Source organism: Mustelus asterias, chromosome 3 (assembly GCF_964213995.1).
Source record: "Mustelus asterias chromosome 3, sMusAst1.hap1.1, whole genome shotgun sequence".
NCBI classification, from domain to species: Eukaryota; Metazoa; Chordata; class Chondrichthyes; order Carcharhiniformes; family Triakidae; genus Mustelus; species Mustelus asterias.
This window is the reverse complement of record NC_135803.1, coordinates 52,500,936-52,514,893: the sequence shown is the minus strand read 5'-3', so window position 1 is coordinate 52,514,893 and position 13,958 is coordinate 52,500,936. Positions and strand designations below refer to the sequence as shown.

The following is a 13,958-nucleotide window of genomic DNA, read 5'->3' as shown; positions in this document are numbered from 1 at the left end:
TAAAAATTCTGTTTGCTTCTAGTTCAGTCTGATTATGTTAGCATTGACTTTACCTTCCCTAATTATCTCCCGTTTATAATTATAATAATTATATGAAACAACTTACAGTTAAAAGATCTACAAAAGCTAAATCTTAACAACCTTGTCCACAGAGTTTAGAATATTCCACTGATGGCTTAAAGACTGTTTGGAAAGTTCTTGGAAATTAACCTTCTGATCCATAGAACAGGTTATTGGTATTTTATCATTTTGTTGTAGCAGTAATAGATATTGATGCAGCAAGTCTGTGTGTTTGACAGGAACAATGTGCCTTTATTAAGCATGCAAAAGTCGCCCCAAGATGCTTCAGGGGGTGAGAAAAATAAGTAACTAGGAGAGCTAGGTGGCTGAAAACCTGGATATTAAATATGCTTTGAGAAAACTACTTAAAGGTTGGGAGGGGAAACAGACAGAGGGGTTAAAATATATTTCAGAGGGTTAGGGCCAAGTCCAGGGAACTTTTATTGAGGAAGCAGACAAAAATCACATGAGGGGCCTGATTTTACCATTTTGAGTCTAAGTGCCGAATCTGGGCGTCAAATAGATCCAAGCCTGGAATCCTCTTCCCAGCGCGCCCATACGCGTTTTGCCGGGTCCAGTCCGATTCGCGTTGTGGGCGGGGCTTAGTGGTGCCGGAACGATTGGAGCTCTGAACTGCGCATGCGCAGTTCAAAAAAAAATGCGAAGCAGCGCGCCCGGGCGGGGAGAAAAAAGCAGAGAGAGCGGCTCTTTGACCCACATCATCTGGTGGGGGGGGGGGTTGGGGGGAGAGGGGGAGAGGGGGCGGGACCCAGATCACCCTCTGGGGAGGGAGGGGGGTGGAAGGAGGAGAGGGGGCAGGGGGGAGGAGGAGAGGGGGTGTGATGGGTCCATCTGGCTCACCAAGTCAGTTACAATACTGCGTTCAGCATCTACTGAACCATCTTGGATACAAAGGATAATGGCATTAGGGTTCTGCATGTAAGCCTTGCTTATGCTAAAAATTATATCCTTGGTGTCGGCAGCCATTCCTGATGCTACAGTACTGATATCACCAGGAAGATCGACCAGTACCATTCATTATCCTTTCTATCCAAGATGGTTCAGTAGATGCTGAACGCAGTATTGTGACTGACTTGGTGAGCCAGATGGACCCACAAGGCAGAAGGACCATCTTTGTGTTGACCAAAGTGGATCTAGCTGAGGAACGCACGGCTTATCTTGCTAACAGAAGGATGGTGGAAGGAGACCAGCGATCGAGGTAGGTTGGGGGTGTGCTCTGCCGAGGGGGGCCTACCTCCCAGGGGGGACTGATCCCGGGGGGGGGGGTGTCTGCCGAAGGGGGCCTGTCTCCCAGGGGAGTCTGATCCCGGGGAGGGGGGGTCTGCCGGGGTCTTCCGGGGGGGCCTGCCTCCCAGGGGTGTTCGATCCTGGGGGGGGGGGGTGGGGGGGGGGGTGGGGGGGGTCTGCCGGGGTGGTTAGCAGGGGGGGGTCCACGAAGGACGGTCGAGGAGGATGGTGACTTCACAAGGGCAGAGAGGGCTTCGGAGGTTCCCCTGCAGAATAGAAATCCGCTTCGGACTTTTATTCTGCAGGTCGCTAAAAGCGCGGATTCGGAACGGGCCAGAAGACGGTAAAGTGGGATTTGGCGATAGGGTTGGGCACGCGATTCATTAAGTCGATTTAAATGCATGCTAATTCATTTAAATCATCTGGCCGCCCGATTCTTTACCGCGATTTCACGCCCAAAAACGGGCATGAAGTTTTGGTAAAATCGGGCCCTAGCTGTAAAACCTTGTCATTTGCAATATTTTATGACAACTTTGGACTGCAGCCTATAGTACTAATAAGTCACTTATACCCTGTCTGACAGTTCCTGTGTCAATACCAGATGCTTCTAGATCATGTCCTATGCTATGTGCCATGACATTTCACTTATATTTCGCAGTAAAATAATACACCAGATGTCTCAAAGCACTTTACAGCAATGGAGTACTTTTGAAGTATTGTCACTGTCATAATGTAGGAAACACGGTAGTCAGTTTGCACACAGCATTGTGCTAATGATCAGATAGTCTGTTCTTGCTATGTTGAATGAGGGATAAATATTAACCAGCGCACCAGGGATACCCTCCTGCTCTTTGTCAAAACAGTACCATGGAATCTTTTAATCCCACCTGAGAGGGAAGACGGTGCCTTGGTTTAACATCTCCTCTGAAAGGAAGCACCTTCAACCGTGCAGCATCCCCACAGTATGCCACTGGAGTGTCAGCCTTGATTTTTGTGTTCAAATCCTGAAGTGGGATGTTGAAACCACAACTTCCTCACTCAGAGGCAGGATCACTATTAGCTGAAGCACAGCTGACAGCTTATTGATGCTTATTCAATGGACCTTCTTCACCCGTTAATATCAATGAAGAACCACAGAACACATATTTAGACAAGTATGAGCTGAGCTCCACTTTTCCTAAGACTCGTGTTAAGTACATGTAAGTTTAATATTGCTCTATTTATTTGTACTTTTATCATGGAACCATTGAAAATGGTATTGTTACGACCAGGATGGGAGGGGTGCACAGGCTATCTAACCCCACTACCCTGCGAGTTGCACCAGGGATGGTGATGGTGGTACCTGGGTCATTGCCTGTAAGGTATGATACTGTGAGTATGATGATATCCGTCGCTTGCTTGATGAGTCTGTGTGACAGCTCTCCCAAACTTAGCACAAGCCCCCAGGTGTTAGTAAGGACTCTGCACAGTCGTCATTTCTAGTACTTGGGGCCCATCTGGTTTCATTCCTTTTAGGCCTTTTTAGGAGTTTTGACACAACTGAATGGTTTGCAAGTGGGTCAGGTCTGGAGTCACATGTAGGCCAGACCAGGTGAGAACAGATGGATGTTTGCTTTTAATTCCAAATTTTTGTTAAATTCAAATTTCACCATCTGCTATGGTGGTATTTGAACCCAGGCCCAAAGCATTAGCCTGGGTCTCAGTGACAATACCATTGCGTCACCATCTCCCATTGAGGCTACTAAACAAATTCAGAGGCTGACACCATCTCTCAGATGCTTCCTACCTCCCCTAGGTCCATGACCCGATCATCAAGGCATTGTTTCCAGGACTGTCATTGAACTCATCTCCTTTGGAGATCTTCACTCCACAGCTTCCAACCTCAAAGACTCCTAACTCCACTCAGACTGCTTCTACCTCTTCCCAAAATCCACAAACACGACTGTCCCAGTAGTCCCATCATGTCAGTCTATTCCTGCCCCACTGAACTCATTTCTTCCTATCTTGACTCCAACCTCTCTCCTCTTGTCCAGTCCCTTCCCACCTACATCCACTATTCCTCTGATGCCCTACATCATATCATCAACTTCCAGTTTCCTGGTCCAAATAGCTTCCTCTTTACCATGGATCTCCAATCCCTCTATACCTCCATTCCCCACCACAGTGGCCTGAGAGCTCTTCATTTCTGAACAATCCCCATCCACCACTACTATCCTCCATCTGGCTGAACTTGTTCTCTCACTCAACAATTTCTCCTTGAACTTGTCTGGTTTCCTCCAAATAAAGGTGTAACTATTGGTTCCTGCTTGGGTCCCAGCTATGCCTGTCTCTTATGGGGTATGTAGAACATTCCTTTTTCCAGTGCTACTCTAGCCCCCTCCCACAACTCTTTCATCAGTACATTGACAACTATTTTAATGCCACTCCATGCTCTCATCTGGACCTGGAAAACTTTATCAATTTTGTTCCCAATTTCCACCCCTCTATCGTCTTCACATGGTCCACCTCCAACACTTCCCTTCCCTTCCTTGACCTCGCTGTCTCCATTTCTGACGGTAGACTGTCCTACTAATATCCAATACAACCCCACCGACTCCACAGCTACCAACAGCTCTTTAGACCTCACATTCTGTAAGAACTTCATCCCATTCTCTCAGTTCCTTTGCTTCCTGGGTTCTAATGATGCCACTTTCCAAAATGGCGCAGCTGCTATGTCTTCCTTCTTCCTTAATCGTGGTTTCCCGCCCACTGAGTGGTTGAGAGGGTTCTCATCTGTATCCCCCGAGCCACTGCTCTCAACCCCTCCCCTCCCTCCCAGAACCACGATAGGGTTCCACTTGTCCTCACTTTTCATCCAATTAGCCTCATTCAAAAGACCATCCTCTGTTATTTCTGCCAACTCCAGCATGATGCCACCACCAAACATATCTTCCCCTCACTTCCCCTGTCAGTACCCCACAGGGAATGTTTCCTCTGGGACACCCTGGTCCACTCTTCCATGATGTGGAGATGCCGGCGTTGGACTGGGATGAACACAGTAAGAGTTTTAACAACACCAGGTTAAAATCCAACAGGTTTATTTGGTAGCAAACACCATTAGCTTTCAGAGCACTGCTCCTTAGTCAGATGGAGTGGAAATGTACTCTCAAACAGGGCACAGAGACACAAAAATCAAGTTACAGAATACTGATTAGAATGTGAATCCCTACAGCCAGCCAGATCTTAAAGATACAGATAATGTGGGTGGAGGGAGCATTAAGCACAGGTTAAAGAGATGTGTATTGTCTCCAGAAAGGACAGCCTGCAAGTCCAGGAGGCAAGCTGTGGGGGTTACTGATAATGAGACTGATAAGAGTTTTTTTTAAATACTTTTCCAATTCAATCAAATCAAATCCAATTCAGAGTCTCAACAAGTTGAGACATTTCCGATCCAGGCTGACAAGACAGGGCGAGCGACCAAATCACCCTGTCCTGCGCCAAGCTGATTGGAGAAGGGAAAGTAATACCTCCTCCAAGACTTGAGCTCATTTGCATCTTAGCCAAAAGGCTGAGATGCCGCTTTTAAAAATTGTTTCATATGAAACATATGAAGCTTCAGTGTAACCTAATGACCTCAACCGAGTGCAGCATCCTATCCATACTACACTTGATCTTAGCCAAAAGGCCGAGAAGCGATATAAGAACAGATACTACACTTGATCTTAGCCAAAAGGCTGAGACGAGACTGATAAGAGTTACCACTCTTCCATCACAGCCAAAACCTCATTCCCTGCGATCACACCTTATCATGCAATCGCGGAAGGTACAACACCTGCCCCTTTACCTCCTCCTGGGCGGCATGGGGGCACAGTGGTTAGCACTGCTGCCTCACAGCTCCAGGGGCCCAGAATGACACCACCCTGCTCTCCTGTCCACATTTCTGTCCTTAGCCTTTTGCAATGCTCGAGCGAACCTCAATGCAGACTGGAGGAACAGCACCTCATCTTCTAATTGGGTATCTTACAACCTTTTGGACTGAACATTGAGTTCAACAACTTCAGATTATGAACTCTCGCCTCCACCTTCACCCCGTTTCCATCAATTTATTTATTTACTTAAAAAAATTCATTTCATTTCTTCCAACTTTAAAAAAAATCTTGCTTCCCATCTGTTGTCCCCACCACTGTCTTCCCTCCTCCCACCCCATTCGGGCTATCTGTTACATGTTTCAGGTTGTCATACTGCTGACTTTTGTTCAACCATTTACACGTTCTGATCTCTTAATGGCCGCCATGAGCACCCTTCCCAGCCATGATCACCACCATTTACATTCCCTCTGTCTTTTTGTCTATAACATCTTTGTTAATCTCTCCCATCTCCAGCAACCACTGGCCCTCAAACAGGAACCCATGCTCCCCTCCTTCTCACCACAACAGTATAAATCTCATCCTATTTTCTATTGCCTTCAGCTCTGATAAAGAGTCATCCGGCCCCAAGTGTTAACTCTGTTCTCTCTCCACAGATGCTGTCAGACCTGCTGAGAGTTTCCAGCATTTTAATTTGATTTATTATTGTCACATGTATTGGTATACAGTGAAAAGTATTATTTCTTGCGCTCTATACAGAGAAAGCATACCATTCATAAAGAAGGAAAGGAGAGAGTGTAGAATGTAGTGTTACAGTTATAGCTAAGGTGTAGAGAAAGATCAACTTAATGCAAGTTAGGTCCATTCAAAATTCTGATGGCAGCAGGGAAGAAGCTGTTCTTGAGTCGGTTGGTACGTGTCCTCAGATTTTTGTATTTTTTTCCCAACGGAAGAAGGTAGAAGAGAGTATGTCTGGGTGCGTGGGGTCCTTAATTATGCTGGCTGCTTTGCCAAGGCAACGGGAAGTGTAGACAGAGTCAATGGATGGGAGATCGGTTTGAATGATGGACTGGGCTTCGTTCATAACCCATTGTAGTTTCTTGTGGTCTTGGACAGAGCAGGAGCCATACCAAGCTGCGATACAACCAGAAAGAATGCTTTCTATGGTGCATCTGTAAAAGTTGGTGAGAGTCATAACAGGCAGACCAAATTTCCTTAGTCTTCTAAGAAAGTAGAGGTGTTGATTTGATTTTGATTTGATTTGATTTATTATTGTCAAATGTATTAGCATACAGTGAAAAGTATTGTTTCTTGTGCACTATACAGACAGAGCATACCGTTCACAGAGAAGGAAACGAGAGAGTGCAGAATGTAGTGTTACAGCATAGCTAGGGTGTAGAGAAAGATCAACTTAATGCAAGGTAGGTCCATTCAAAAGTCTGATGGCAGCAGGAAAGAAATTATTCTTGAGTTAGTTGATACGTGACCTCAGACTTTTGTATCTTTTTCCCAATGGAAGATGGTGGAAGAGAGAATGTCCTGGGTGCATGGGGTCCTTAATTATGCTGGCTGCTTTGATTTGATTTGATTTATTATTGTCACATGTATTATTATACAGTGAAAAGTATTGTTTCTTGTGCGCTATACAGACAAAACATACCGTTCATAGAGAAGGAAATGACAGAGTGCAGAATGTAGTGTTACAGTCATAGCTAGGGTGCAGAGAAAGATCAACTGAATGCAAGGTAGGTCCATTCAAAAGTCTAAAAGCAGCAGGGAAGAAGCTGTTCTTGAGTCGGTTGGTACGTGACCTCAGACTTTTGTATCTTTTTCCCGAAGGAAGAAGGTGGAAGAGAGAATGTCCGGGGTGCATGGAGTCCTCAATTATGCTGGCTGCTTTGCTGAGGCAGCGGGAAGTGTAGACAGAGTCAATGGATGGGAGGCTGGTTTGCGTAATGGATTGGGCTACATTTATGACCTTTTGCAGTTCCTTGCTATCTTGGGCAGAGCAGGAGTCATAACAAGTTGTGATACAACCAGAACAAATGCTTTCTATGGTGCATCTGTAAAAGTTGGTGGGCTTTCTTAACCATAGTGCCAGCATGGGCGGACCAGGACAGGCTGTTAGTGACCTGGACACCTAAAAACTTGAAGCTTTTTGACCATTTCTACTTCATCACCATTGATGTAGACAAGGACATTTTCTCCATTACGCTTCCTGAAGTCGATGACTATCTCCTTTGTTTTGTTGACATTGAGGGGATTCTAACCTTTTGGTCTACAGGAATTTAAATGACATAAGATAACGATATATGCCAAAACATTTTGAAAGATGTCTGCTAAAAATAGAAGGCCAAAAAAATAATTGAGCTGAGACCTGATGCTGCACGACCAGCACGTAGAGGCCTGGGGATTGATGCAAACCGGTTCTTGGGCCTCATCAACAGACTTGCCTCAATTTGTTGCCTCCGATCGTGCCTTCACAGGCATCTCATCCAAGCAAAGACATCAATGTCAGGCTGCCTCCATCGTAGGCAACAGCCCTCAGGTAAATTCCAGGAAGAAAGGATTGAAGAGCTTTGTGGGGGGAATCGCCACAGGATTTTCCTTTTCAAACAACATTTTTTGTGACAGATGTGGAGTTGGTGGCTGTGGGTGCTGCTGGATAATCCTAAGCAGGGCAGGCCCAACCCTGCCCCACTTATCACTGACTGGTTAATTAATGGGTTTCTTCAGCAAGACTCAGTCCCCTAAATTATTACTAAGGGAGCCTAGTACTTGTTTTAGGTGTCCGTCTCGGATAACTATGAAAAGGCACACACTCAAGTTTAGCAGTAGGAGTGAAGCCTGTGCAGATTGGGCACAGGGCGTCCCACTGCTAAACTGTCTTGCTTTATGCCCATCTTACACACAAAACACAAACATCCGCATACCATTTCAAGAACGCTTCCTCCCTGCTGCCATCAAACCTTTGAATGGCTCTATCACATATCAGGCTGACCTTTCTCTTCACCCTCTCAGTTAATGCAACATTATATTCTGCACCCTGTCCTTTCCTTCTCCCTTATGTACTCTATGAACGGTATGTTTTGTCTATATAGTGCATATCCCAATTCATGTGGCAATAATAAATCAATTCAATTCAATCCATTTTCCACCCTTTAGTATTTCTGAGAATTAAGACGAAGGGGATATGAATGGGTGAGTTTTAATATTATCTGATCTAAGTTGTGGCAGCAGCGAGAGAGGTGCAACAACCTCTGTGTCACTGGACTAGGAGAGAGGCAAATTGAACTGATTATTGACCGCAAATCAAAATGAGAATGCACAAAAAACCTTTTTCCCACTGCTCATATGCCACCTGCTGGCAGTAATCGGCATATCAGGGTCCTCAGAATCTTCTCACCTGTGTCTCTACAACAATGGTAGGACCTTTCTTTGGGTATCAAACCTAAATCTCTGAACGGTGCACATGCCAGTTGCTCTTTGCCAGAGAAAAATAGCTGCCATCCGACCTCTGGGTTCGCCAACTGATTCAGAAAGGCGAGGAAGATGATGCACCCGTTCTGCCAAAGGGAGGATTTCTAATTAAAGGGGCCACATCATGGTTAACGAAAGCTCGGCAGCACTTGGATTTTTCAGATTGCAGCAACCCACAGGAATGGAGAGGAGACCAGGGAAAGGTGCTCCTCAGAGCTCTCACTCTTACTTGGAGTTACCCCAACAGAACCTGAGCGGCTGCAGGGAGGTGAGCTTTTACCAAGGACAGGAGGAGACGTGGATGGAAGTGGACGAGGAAGTCAGCAGCCAGAGTTTGCTCCCTCGAATCTTGAGGGAGTGCAGCAAGAGCATCCAGTACCTTGGGAGTGCAAGGCAAGTGAGTAACAGAACCCTTGTAGGAGCCAAGCCCCACGCTCTGATTTGCCCAGCATTCTCCTATATAGCACAGCTCAGGTCAACATACTGTGCAACTCCACTCATTCCTCCCTCCGCAGGCATCTCACATAGCCATCTGAGCAGCCAACACTCACCCTCAACTTATTGACACCTCACTCTGATGTTGCACAGTCACTCTCCACAAATATTATCCTTCTCCCCTTTGCACACAAGCCATTTTGGGTTAGAACATAGAACATAGAACATAGAAAGCCACAGCACAAACAGGCCCTTCGGCCCACAAGTTGCGCCGATCACATCCCCACCTCTAGGCCTATCTATCGCCCTCAATCCCATTAAATCCCATGTACTCATCCAGAAGTCTCTTAAAAGACCCCAACGAGTTTGCCTCCACCACCACCGACGTCAGCCGATTCCACTCACCCACCACCCTCTGAGTGAAAAACTTACCCCTGACATCTCCTCTGTACCTACCCCCCAGCACCTTAAACCTGTGTCCTCTCGTAGCAGGGTTAGGTTGATTGGCCATGCTAAAATTGCCCCTTAGTGTCCTGAGATGTGTAGGTTAGAGGGATTAGCGGGTAAATATGTAGGGATATGGGGGTAGGGCCTGGGTGGGATTGTGGTCGGTGCAGACTCGATGGGCCGAATGACCTCCTTCTGCACTGTAGGGTTTCTATGATTTCTATGATTACAACCATTCAAATGTCCCTGCATTTGTCTCCTTGCAGGGGAAGAGAGCGCACAACGTGGAAAGGGGCCAAGGGACGGGTGTGTTGCCCTCCAGTGTCAGGCACTTTATTGACCATTGCCAATATGTGACCAGCTGTTCCACTGGGGAGTAGGTCTTGCTCCAGGAGGTTACAGATATTGGCAATGACCTACCATGAGAGCCTAAGCTACCACTGGTTCTCAGACATGTTGAGAGAACCGATCCTCTGCTTGTCAACTCCGTGTTGGGGTCTCACCTCCTTTCAGCTGGATCTTGGTGTCCATCCTATCTGCCCTGTGGAGAAATCTGCAGCCATGGAGAAGGCAGCTAGTGCTGGTGTTGACAGTAATGTGGCTTTTGCTCTTGACCATCATCACAGGTGGAAGGTGAAGCTGTATAAGTTGCTCCTATGTTGTACTGAAGAAAGCTGGCAGCCTGAAAGGGCAGCTGATGGTGAGTGAAGCATTCAAGATGCAAAGTGCCTTCCAAGAAGTTGTCAAATTGTGAAAATTCTCCCTGAGGCAAAACATGCTTTAAATAACAGCCTCTCGTTGGCCAAGGCTGAGGCTCTTCAATGTAATTGATCCAGCTTGTCAGTTTCACTAAGGAAGTTCTTCTTACTTGGCATTTGCCTTGGTGAGCCTGGCAAGTTACTGACAGGTCCAGAAACAATTTCCCTGGCTGGGTAATCCAGGATTGTGAGCTAAACCAACTCAAAAATAACCTCTTCACAAGTTGAGAAACTTCTTTGTTACTTGCCGAGCAAATCCAAAGGGTTCCCTGCTTGCCTTCAATGCTGACCTGGGAAACCCAGAAGACATTTGGGATCACATTGGAATCACAACCCAATATCAATTTCTGGGACTTTCACATCCCACTCACCCCCAAACCCACCTCCCAAGTCATGGGAAAATTCTGCCCCTAGAGCTTTTGTTAGTTAAAAAACAAATTAGCTGCAAATAACCTTGTGACTTAACTTTAGATAACCCTTATTTATCTCTGGACCTTTTTCTAGATAACCCTTATTTATCCCTGGACTTATCTCCAGATAACCCTGATTTCCATCCCATCCTTAAAGTAGTGCATTATGTGAGCCCACTGGGTGAATACGCTTTGAATTGCAGACTTTCACCTCATCTCACTCATTGTATTTCTTTGGTTAAAAAGTGCCTTTCTGACTGAAGTAGAATGGTATTTATGCGGTAAGTGAATTTGGAAATAAGATGCAATTTTCTCTAATATTAAAATATTTTTGGACAACACAATATTATTATGCTAGATTGAGATTTATGCACATTTCATCACTTACTTGCTCATTTTATAACGTTATACATATAATATCTGAGCAATAACAATGTCCAATTTTGAATCATGCTGTGTAACAGTAATGTACTAATGTTTAGTGCATTTTCGTTACCTTTGTTCATTGTTTTAAGAGAAACATGAAACATTTTAAAATAAATAGATTAATGACTTTGAGTGGGATTCACCAATCTCGGGGGTGATTCTCCCAAAAGTGCTGAATTGGCGAGAAAACTGGTCTAGATCATGACTGTTTTTTCAGTGCAACTTCAGACTTGAATCTCCCCATTCTGTGCAATGCAGAGGTCACAGTAGTGAATATCATTAAAAGCTCAGGGGGCGGAGCGTATTCACACCAGAGGCTGACAGCTTTGGAGGTCTGCGCATGCGTAGTGGCCCCTATCTGTCAGTCTCCCCGTTGGCCAGCTCAGGACCCCCACAGTGCTACCCCTCCAGCAACACCCCCCCCCCCTCCCCCCCACAGCCCGATCGCAGCCTCCATGACAATTCCCAGGCCAGCCCCGACCACCTCCCCATCCAGGAGCGCCCCAAAGTCCAGCCCGCCCCCACCCAGCAGTGGTGATTCCCCCCCCCTCCCCCGCCCTCCGCTGACCCTCCCGGCAGACCAACCCCTGCCCCCCCCCAAGAGGCAGACCCCCGATAGGAAGCAGATACCCTCAGCAGACCACCCACCCCGATCGCTGGCGTCCTTCCAGCCCAGACTGATCCCCATGCAGAGTGGCAGCAGGACCCCTCACCCCCACCGATCGCCCCCTAGATCCCGCCTACAATAGGCCCTACCCCTTGGCATTGTCCGATGCCTGGTGGGCAGTGCCAAGGTACCCCCTGGGCATGGGCACTTTGCCCCTTGGATAGTGCCAGGGAGCACAGACTGGCACTGCCAGGGTGTCCATGCCCAGGGGGCACCACCTATGGCCGCCCAACCCCCTGGGGGACCATGATTGTCCCCCCCCTCACTCCGGCAGGGTCTCCCACTAGTAGCTCCCCGAATGTGGGGAGCTACTCTAAACCCTGCAGGAGTGAAGTACTCCTGGTGGAGTGGGAGATGCTATCGGGCCCGACAAGTTCCGTGCCGGGCCCAATAATGACATTTAAAATACATTTAAAACAGATTAAAATCACTTACCTCTCTTCCCGCTGGTTTCCAGTGCGGTCCCAACTGCGCACATGCGGCGGGAATGCATGCGCGAATCCCGCAAAATGGCTGACACGCGATTCTCCCATCCCGACGCGCACGTTTTTTGGCGCCTTGGTATGGGAGAGTCACCCCTGAGTCCGTGTCCTCACCCCTGAACTGGAGAATTTGGCATTCCAGCCATAATCAGCGGCACCAGAAAATCCCAGTCACGAACAAGGATGGAGGTTTTCGGCATTTGTTAAAATAACAACAGAGGAATTTTATGCAACAATTTGCTGGGGGTTGGGGGGGGGGTTGGGGCGGGGGGCGGGCGGTGGTAGAGGGGGGGGGGGTGAAATAAAGTGGAAATGAAAGTGATGGTCTCACATCCCCAGCCAGAATTGCTACATTATAATTTTTACAGCTGTGTTCTGATTTCCTCGCTTTCTGATGACTGGTGAAAAATGCAAGAAGGGTTCAGGCATAGGGTGTGGAACAGAGGATATGAGATCAGAGCTTCAAGAATGAAATTAGAGCTTCAGGAGAGCAGAGAAAGGCCATGCGAATGTAAATTAGGAACTTGAAAGTGATAACAGCAATTGGCACCTTCAGTACCATGCATCTTTGGATTAAATAAATCATGAAAACTGGCAGATGTATGAAATTATATTGCTCATGTGATAACTAGCATATTTTTCCATACGCTATTATAGCCATAGCAATTATCCTGCTAACGTGTACGGCTCACATGATTTTTTTGCAAGCTTCTTTTCGGAAGCACTATTCAGAATTCTACACTAGAATTTAATTTGTAACAAAGGTTAAAGAGAGACATGATCCATTGGTTCATACTGTACAAGGAGATGGTGCACCTGTTTGGAGAAATTCTTTATAAAGAACCAGAAGTGAAATAAGATCCAAGATAATAAACTAAGAAAATTATGAACTAAATATAATTTAGGCCTTTCACCAGAATTACTATTGTATGCGACTCCCTGCCACTGAGTACAGCTACTAGTCTTGGTTGAAGAATTAAACAGAACTCTTGATTGGATGGGGAGTGGCCTTGACACTGAAGCAAGGCAGAAATTAAAACCATTTATCTGGCCCTGCACATCAACCCAACGAAAGGAATAGCCCAGATGGAATCAATGCTTTTTTGATTTTTATATTCGTGGAGACACAGAAATTTACAGCACAGAAGGAGTCCATTTGGCTCATTGTATCTTTGACAGCTCTTTACTTGAGTAATTCAATACTAATCCTTTAGCTATAACTCCGCAGTTCTGTATCTTCCTCTGCTTTAAATATGTATCTACTTATCCTGTGAAAGCCTCAACCACACCCTATGGCAGAAAAATCTGTCCTCTGAGTAAAGAAATTTATTTTCACCTCTCTCCTTGTTATTTTGGTGACAATTCCATACTGATGACTCCTGAACACTGAATTTTCGACCAGAGGGAAGGATTTCCCCAATCGCTCTATTCAAACCTCTGCGAATTTTAAAAATTTATTACATTTCTTTGTAGCTTTCTGTGTACTGTTGGAAATAGGCACCCCTCAGAACTACAGCTTCCCACTGCCAGTACCATTCAAAGCAATCTATGTCATACTGTCTCAATAATCTTTCATCTCCTTTCAATAATGGAGTGCTCAAAACTACACAAAGCACTCTATCTGTTTCCTAACCATAAACTTGCAATTACTTCTTTATTCTTGTATCCTTTCCTTACTTATAAAATACATTGGTCTCTTG

General features: G+C 46.1%; 1 pseudogene; it reads right to left on the bottom strand.

Moving 5' to 3' along the window:
- Positions 1 to 4,780: 4,780 nt before the first annotated feature.
- LOC144491990 (U2 spliceosomal RNA) lies at positions 4,781 to 5,033 on the bottom strand (annotated as a pseudogene).
- Positions 5,034 to 13,958: the final 8,925 nt, after the last annotated feature.